Source organism: Tachyglossus aculeatus, chromosome 20 (assembly GCF_015852505.1).
Source record: "Tachyglossus aculeatus isolate mTacAcu1 chromosome 20, mTacAcu1.pri, whole genome shotgun sequence".
Classification (NCBI taxonomy): Eukaryota; Metazoa; Chordata; class Mammalia; order Monotremata; family Tachyglossidae; genus Tachyglossus; species Tachyglossus aculeatus.
This window is the reverse complement of record NC_052085.1, coordinates 32,396,644-32,405,004: the sequence shown is the minus strand read 5'-3', so window position 1 is coordinate 32,405,004 and position 8,361 is coordinate 32,396,644.

Genomic DNA, 8,361 nt, shown 5'->3' with positions numbered 1-8,361 from the left:
TAAATGTATAAAAAAAAGCCATGTCCACACATGGGTATCTGCTGCAGCTCCCCATGCAGGTGCATGGGTTTGGACTTGAGGCCAGGAGACCTCATTTTTTTCTTTCTGGGGAAGCAACACGGCATAGTGTTTAAAGCACAGGCCTGGACGTCAGAAGGCCATGGGTTCTAATCCCTGCTCCACCCCTTGCCTGCTGTGTGGTCTTGAGCAAGTCACTTCACTTCTCTGTGCCTCAGTGACCTCACCTGTAAATTGAGGATTAAGACTGAGCCCCATGCGGGATGGGGACTGTGTTCAAATCGATTTGCTTGGATCCACCTCAGTGCTTAGAACAGTGCCTGGCACATAGTAAGCACTTAACAAATACCATAATAATAATTATTATTGTTCTGGGGGGAGGAGTTCCAGGTAGGAGAAGGCATAAGCTGAAGGCCAGAAAGTGGGAGAGTAGAAACAAGGCATAAGGGGGCAGCAAGAAGTTGGAGGGGAGGGTCTCATAACTCATCCAGCCAGGAAGGGGTCAGGGCTGAGGCCATGCCCCCATGCCCCCCTGCCGCACCAGGCAGAGACAGAGGTGAGGTCATGTTTGACCAGTGCCCCCTCTAGACTGTAAACTCGTTGTGGGCGGGGAATGAGTCTAACAACTCTATTGTATTTTACTCTCCCAAGTACTTAGTACAGTTCTCTGCCCACAGTAAGCATCCATAAATACGATCGATCGATTGATGAAAGCCTCTGGGCTGCTCCAGGGAGGGGCCTGGAGCAGTGTTGAGGGTTATTGCTCCTGGGGTAAGGGATCCAAAGAATAATAATAATAATTGTGATATCTGTGATACAAGCAAATCGGTTTGGACACAGTCCCCGTCCTACAAGGGGCTTACAGTCTCAATCCCCATTTTCCAGATGAGGTAACTGAGGCACAAAAAAGGAAAGTGACATGCTCCAGGTCACGCAGCTGACAAGTGGCAGAGCTGGGATTAGAACCCATGACTTTCTGACTCCCAGGGTCGTGTGGTGAAAGTAAAGTTACTTACCAGAATCTCCGGGGATTTAAGACCACCACCGCAGCCCCCTTGGTGGGATGTGTAGCATGTCCGGACGGCCAAGAGAGCAGGAGCAGTGGGAGGTTGGGTCGGCGTAAAGAGGTGTCCGCTTTGAAATCACTTTCACACACTGCAGGGCTGGTTTATGGTCAGGGCTACCCCCGCAGCCGCCCCAGGCTCTCTCCATCTTCAAAACCCTCCTGGAATCCCAGCGGCTTCAGAGGCCTCCCCTTAGCGGTCTCTGATCTCCCCAGGTCACCCCCGCCCTCTTACCAACTGCCATTTCGGACTCACAGCGATTCCCTCTCCATTAGTTCTGATTCAGCGTGGCTCAGTGGAAAGAGCACGGGCTTGGGAGTCAGAGGTCATGGGTTCAAATCCCGGCTCTGCCACTTGTCGGCTGGGTGACCTTGGACAAGTCACTTGACTTCTCTGTGCCTCAGTTACCTCATCTGTAAAATGGGGATTAAGATTGTGAGCCCCATGTGGGACAACCTGATCACCTTGTATCCTCCCCAGCGCTTAGAACAGTGCTTTGCACGTAGTAAGTGCTTTACAAATACCATTCTTGCCTGATGTCTACTTAGCCTTTTGTCTACTTGTCCTTCCACACTCCCGCTCTCAGCGGCTGTAGGGTTGTCTCTAAATCACCGTCTCTCAAACACGGTGCTAAGCGCTTGGGAGAGAACAATACGCTGGAGTTTAGATAAATGAATCTGCCCTCAAGGATTTAGTGAGGAGCTTATTAGTGACAATCTAGCCTGTCTCCTCCATCTACCCTGTGAAAAACTCTTGACTGCTTGTTTCCCTCATTAGATTATCACCTCCTTGAGGGCAGGACTGCGTTTTCTACTTAATTATTTTTGCCCAAGGGCTTAGCGACCCTTCGTGTGGCAAGCCATCCAGTTCAGCTCTCTGCACAGCCTGTTAGTCTAGCCTGCCCAAAGCACTTTTATATTCTGCTTTATTTTAATATTTGTCTTACCTTCTAGACTATAAACTCCTTTTGGGAAGGGAACCTGTTTACCAACAGTATTATAATGTACACCCTCCCCCCCAAATGCTTTGTACAATGCTCTGCACACAGTAAGTGCTCAATAAATCCCACCATCAATTCATTGCCTTTAAAGCCTGCATCATATCAAGGATAACAATAGTTATTAAGACCTTACTATGCACCAAGCACTATTCAGAACCTGTCTTTTCACTCTTCAATACCCACTCAATGCCCTTCTCTCTCCATTTTGAGCAGGGACTCCTGACCATCAGTTTCAAGGTTCCCCATCTGCCCCTCCTACCTTACTCTTTCCAACTACTACAGCCCAGCTGGCACCTTTAGAGCCTCCCAAGTTCACCTTATATAACTGTGCCTCAATCTTAATTCCCCTGCATCCAACCCTTCATTCAGGCTGCTCCCCTATTTTAGAACTTCCTCCCCATTTTCAGCCTCCTGAAAAGTTACCCCCACTGGGAAGTCTTCCCTGATGGACCCCCCACCCCTGGACCTTCTCAACCTCACCATCCCTTGTGTCTTGATCTGTTTGCCCAGTGACTGATTTATCCCCTGGGATCATGATTTCTCTGTAAGCCCTTTTAACTGAGGGACCTTGGTCAGTATATGTCCTTGCTCCCCGCTAGGATGGGAGCTCCTCAAAAACTAGGCTGGACTTTTGGGGTGTCTGTGGGGTCTTTCTCACCAGGTTCCTGGGCCATAGTGGGGACCAGAAGTGTTGATTCTGAACCTCGGTCAGGGGAGGTTTTCCTTCCATCATGTCAGAACCCTGACCCAGCCATCTTCCCCTCCCCACATTACCTATCTGGAAAGAGAGGCTCAGACTTCAGACCTAGGTATAGACAAGCCGGGCCCCTGCCCCTGAGGTCTAGCTGTGAAGGAGATGGGACAAGTGCCCAGCATTTAGAACAGTGCCTGGCACATAATAATCACTTAGATACCACAGTTATTAAGTTCCAGAGCTAATGCCACCCTCTGATTCCAGTGGTGGGGCAAACTCATTGTTCCCTACAACTATCAGGTTCTAACTAGCACAGCTCCCCCCAGCTCTCAGGCTGGAAAGACCTTAAATCGAGGACTTCTACCATCAATCAATCAATCATATTTATTGAGCACTTACTGTGTGCAGAGCACTGTACTAAGAGCTTGGGAAGTACAAGTTGGCAACATATAGAGACAGTCCTTTCCCAACAGTGAGCCCACAGTACCATGGTTACAGCCCTACTCTGTCCCACAATCATAGACTCCTACACTGAAGGGAAAATGAACTAAGTACCTCGGAAATCGAGCATATATAGGGGGGAGAGAGGTGGGGGCGGCTGCTTCCACCAATCACAGGATCTGCCTTTGTTCAGCACTCCAGTCAGCTCGAGGAGGTGGTCTCTGGGGCTCCTGGCCCAGGTGGACCGAATCTGGACTCCAGCTGATCAGTCTCAGCTGTTCCCCTGCTCCATCTCCGGGGAGGGCCCCTTGGAGGAGGGAGTAAACTAGATAGTGTGGCACGGACCTCAGGCCCCAGAACTGCACTGTGCAGATGAAACTCACCTTCCACACCCATTCCCCCGACATCTTGCCCCCCTCCTACCTCATCTCACTACTCTACTACTACAACCTGGGTCGCACACTTCACTCCTCTAAAGCCAACCTACTTACTGTACCTCCGTCCCGTTGCTGACATATCGCCCACATCCTGCCTCTAGCCTGGAATGCCCTCCATCTTCATATTCGACACTCTCCCCACCTTCAAAACCTTCTTGAAAGCACACCTCCTCCAAGAGGCCTTCCCTCAGTTCCTCTTCTCTCACTTCCATCTGCGTCACCCTTGCACTTGGATTTGCTCCCTTGATTCATCCCTCCCTCAGTCCCACAGCACTTATGTCCATTATTATTATCATTATAATAATATAATATAATAATATAACATAATTATATATCATATTATAATTATACATAATATAATATATTAATTATTATTAATAATCATTCATTATATTGTATTATATTATATATAATATAATATATTATAATATAATAATTATAATATAATAATTAATTATTATTATTATGTGCCGTCGAGTCGTTTCTGATTCATAGTGACTCCACTGTCATACTTCCTCCAGAATGTCCTGTCCTCTGCCATAATCCACAACCTTTCTAATGCTTCTTCTGTTACCGTTGTTATGGTCTCTATTCATCTAGCTGCTGGTCTGCCTCTTCCTCGTTTTCCCTGGAGAAGCAGTGGGGCTCAGTGGGAAGAGCACGGACTTTGGAGTCAGAGGTCATGGGTTCGAATCCCGGCTCCGCCACATGTCTGCTGTGTGACCTTGGGCAAGTCACTTCACTTCTCTGAGCCTCAGTGACCTCATCTGTAAAATGGGGATGAAGACTGTGAGCCCCATGTGGGACAACCTGATCACCTTGTATCCCCCCAGCGCTTAGAACAGTGCTTTGCACATAGTAAGCGCTCAATAAATACGACTGAATGAATGAATGAATGACTTTTCCTAGCATTAGTGTCTTCTCCAGAGAATTAGTCCTCCCGCTTATGTCCATACCTGTAATTTATTTATTTATATTAATGTCTGTCTCCCCCTCTGGACTGTAAGCTCCTTCTGGACAGGGAACTTGTGTACTGACTCTTCTATACTGTGCTCTTCCATGTGCTTAGTACAGTGCCCTGCACACAGTTAGCGCTCAATAAACACGACTGATTGATTGACTGATGCTGAGCAATCTCTGGACTCGGTTGGGTTATATGTTGTCAACTTGTACTTCCCAAGCGCTTAGTACAGTGCTCTGCACAAAGTAAGCACTCAATAAATACGATTGATTGATTGATTGATTGGGAAAGGAGCCATGCCCTGGGAACTCCTCCAAGATGGGGGGTGTCGGCCGGATTGGGGTGAATCCTGTGGAAGGCCGGTGGAATCTGCTTTGCACCCTCCCAAAGGGATGCGGCTGGTCCAGATCGCTCCTGGAACCCGGTGGAGATGTGGAAGGTGAAGAGGGAGGGACTCGGGAACTGAGCTTCCCGTCTGCAGGAAACTTTCTCTTTCCACCCGGTGGTGGCTTTCCCTACCCGACAGTTGAAGACTCCCCACCAGCAGCACCAGATCTCTGGGACAAACCGTGTGTGGTCGCCCTTCTGGATGGGCAATCTCATCAACCTTTTAATCGATCAATCCATCCACTGTATTTATTGAGCCCCAACTGTGTGCAGAGAGAGCACTGTACTGTTCTTGGAAGAGTAATAATAATAATTGTTATTATTATGGTATTTGTTAAGCGCTTACTATGTGCCAGGCACTGTACTAAGTGCTGGGTTGGATACAAACAAAAATCAGGTTGAACACAGTTCCTGCTGCACATGGGGCTCACAGTCTCAAGCCCCATTTTACAGATGAGGGAATTGAGGCTAAGAGAAATGAAGTGACTTGTATCCACCCCAGTGCTTAGAACATTGTTTGGCCTAATAGATGTATAGATGGCCAAATAAATAACAGTATAAATGCCTAATAAATACTATAATAATAATAACAATAATAATAACTTGTCCAAGGTCACACAGCACACAAATGGTGGAGCTGGGATTAAAACCCAGGACGTTGTGATTCCCAGGCCTGTGTTTAAGCCACTGTGTCATAACAGAATTGGTAGACACGTTCCCTGCCCACAACAAGCTTACAAGTCTAGATTGCAGTCTTCAGTCTACATTCCTCATGGTTAGGAATGGACAATCCAACAGCCCTGACTCGCCCCAAATTACCCAGCATGGACCATCCAACACCACTGATTCTCCTCACTCCATCCCTGACTCTCTCCAAGTGACCCAGCCTGGATGCCTATCCATGAATCTGTCCAAGTTCCTCTGGAGCTGTAGGTGCCTCTGGCTGTGCAGCTCCCTCTGGGAATAGATTCTCTGTGTTCACCTGGCCAGGCCTGGGGGAAGAAGCAATTCCTGTTTGGTTTGAACTTGCAGCCCTCTGGCTCCAGCGGGGACCCCTATCCTGAAAAGGGTCAAATTTGGAGAACCGCAATTCTGTGTTCGCTCTTTCCATCTGCTTCCTGGTTCTGTAAACACCAACCCTGCCGCCGCTCAACCTACGTCTCTTGGCAGGTTCAGAGGTCTCCAGTTTGGGGAGCCCCAGCCCAGCTCTCCTCCCAGATAAAGCCTGTCAACTACCCAAGGGTCATCGTGGGTGTCTCTGATCGTCATGGTCAGGATGAACAGATGGAGCTGGGTGTGGGCAAGAGCAAGTCCATCAGGATGGTCGGTGATGGAGCAGTGACCAATGACCTCCTTGCACCCTTCCCGGTCTGCCTCCCTACACCTGTCTCAACTCCATGGGGATGGGATGGCCGTCAGACTCTATGGGAGCCAGAGGCAGAGGATGCTGGGGTTTTTCCTGGGGTCTTTGGGTACCTGGGGCCATGCCTTGTCTCACACGGGAGGGAGCAGCAGCTTCCCTGTGGGTGGAGTGGAGCCTCTGACAGAGGTACATAGGGCATACCTGGGGTTCAATCATTCTACCCTGGGGGACTTGGGCCGGGGCCAGGGCTCAGTTTTTCCATCTGTGCAAAGGGCAGAGGTCGACTGTCACAAACCTTGAGGGAAGGGGTGTTTCCCCTCACTTGCCCCTAAGTCTGCTCTCCTCCTCCTCCTCCTCCAAGCTGTTCCCTCCTCAGATGATGGAAGGGGCCTGGTTGGGCAGTGCGAAGGACAGTTTCTGGGGTTAGCAGCTTCTTGGAAGCTGGGAAGGAGCCGGCATCCAGATCCGAGGCCGGATCCACCAGGCTCGGGGAGGTGTGGTCCCCAAGGAGGTTCCGGGGTCCAGGCAGAGCCTGACGCGGGCCGAGAGATGGATGACACACTAACACGGGCACGCACTCAGGCACACAATACACGCAAACATGGGCACATGAGTGTCAGTGAATACAGGCCCACAAGTCCACACAAACACGGGCACACATGTCCATGTGGCCAAACTCACACCTCCACATTCACAAACACGAGCACACATGTGCACCTACACAAGCACACCAATGGACAAAATATGGCCCCACGCACACTCACGAATGTGAACACCCACACCCTCGGGCATGTGTGCTGCCCCCAACCCACTCCATCCGCCCTCCCCTCCAGGCGCCCAAGCACTGGCTCCCCTCTGCCACGGCCCAGGGACCCACAGCTGGCACTGCTGAACATTTCACCACTTTATTGGCCTTCCGGAGGCAGGCTCACTCATGCAGACACCTCCACTCTGGGTGCCGCCCCGCCATCCCCTTGGCTCCGCTGGGCTTGAGGCGGCTTAGGGGACGGAAACCTGTGCCGGCTCCTGCACGGGCTCTGGGCCGGGGGCGACCCGGTCACCATCGGCGTCCCCGAGCGGCCCCGTGTCCGGCCCCGGCGGGCTGCACTGCTCCTGGCCTATGGGACCGGGATCTGGACCTGGATCAGAGGTGGGTCGGGCCGGGCTCCTGCGGGGAGAGAGAGGCGTCATGGGGAGGCCGGCACCAGGGTGGGCGGGCGCAGAGCACAGATCGTCTTTGCCGTGAGGAGCCTTGGGGGCCACGGCCGGGGGCCGGGCTCTGAGGACAGAAGTAGAAGGACCAAAGCCCCTGCCCCCTTGCCACATGAGCCAATTGATTATCATCTGCGAGTGGACGGCCTTCCTAGCATGGACCACCTCACACCCTAGACTCTCCCCTCTCCATCCCTGACTCTCCCCCCAAGAACCCAGCGTGGACCACTTGTCCATGGGCCTATCTAATCCCCTGCAGAACCTCCTTTCAGTCTCAATTAATAGTATTTATTGAGTGCCTACTGTGCAAAGTAGTGTACTAAGCACTTGGGGGAGTACAGTCGAATTTGCAGGCTTGGCTCCTGCCCTCAAGGGGCTTACAGACTAATAGGGAAAACAGACAGTAAAATAATAGATGAGAGAGAGAAGAGGCTATGAAGTACAGTTAGTGCTCTTTTAGGGTATTAAAGGTAGGTATGTCAGGCAGGAACATAAATATTTCCAACAGGAGGTGGAAGTTTATGTGAACATAACTACTCAGGTGGCGTTAAAATGTCAAAATGGCAGTTGGGGAAGGGTGGAGATTACTCAGGGAAGACCTCCTGGAGGAGGGGTGATTTCAGGAGGGCTTTGAGGATGGGGAGAACAGTCATCTGATGGATTGCTATCAACTCCAACATTTCTCTCTCCCTCTATCTGTGTGCACACTGAGTGCTCACTGTGTGCAGAGGACTGTACTGAGTTCTTACTGTCTGAAGGACATTGTCCCAGGTTCTAGGGAACG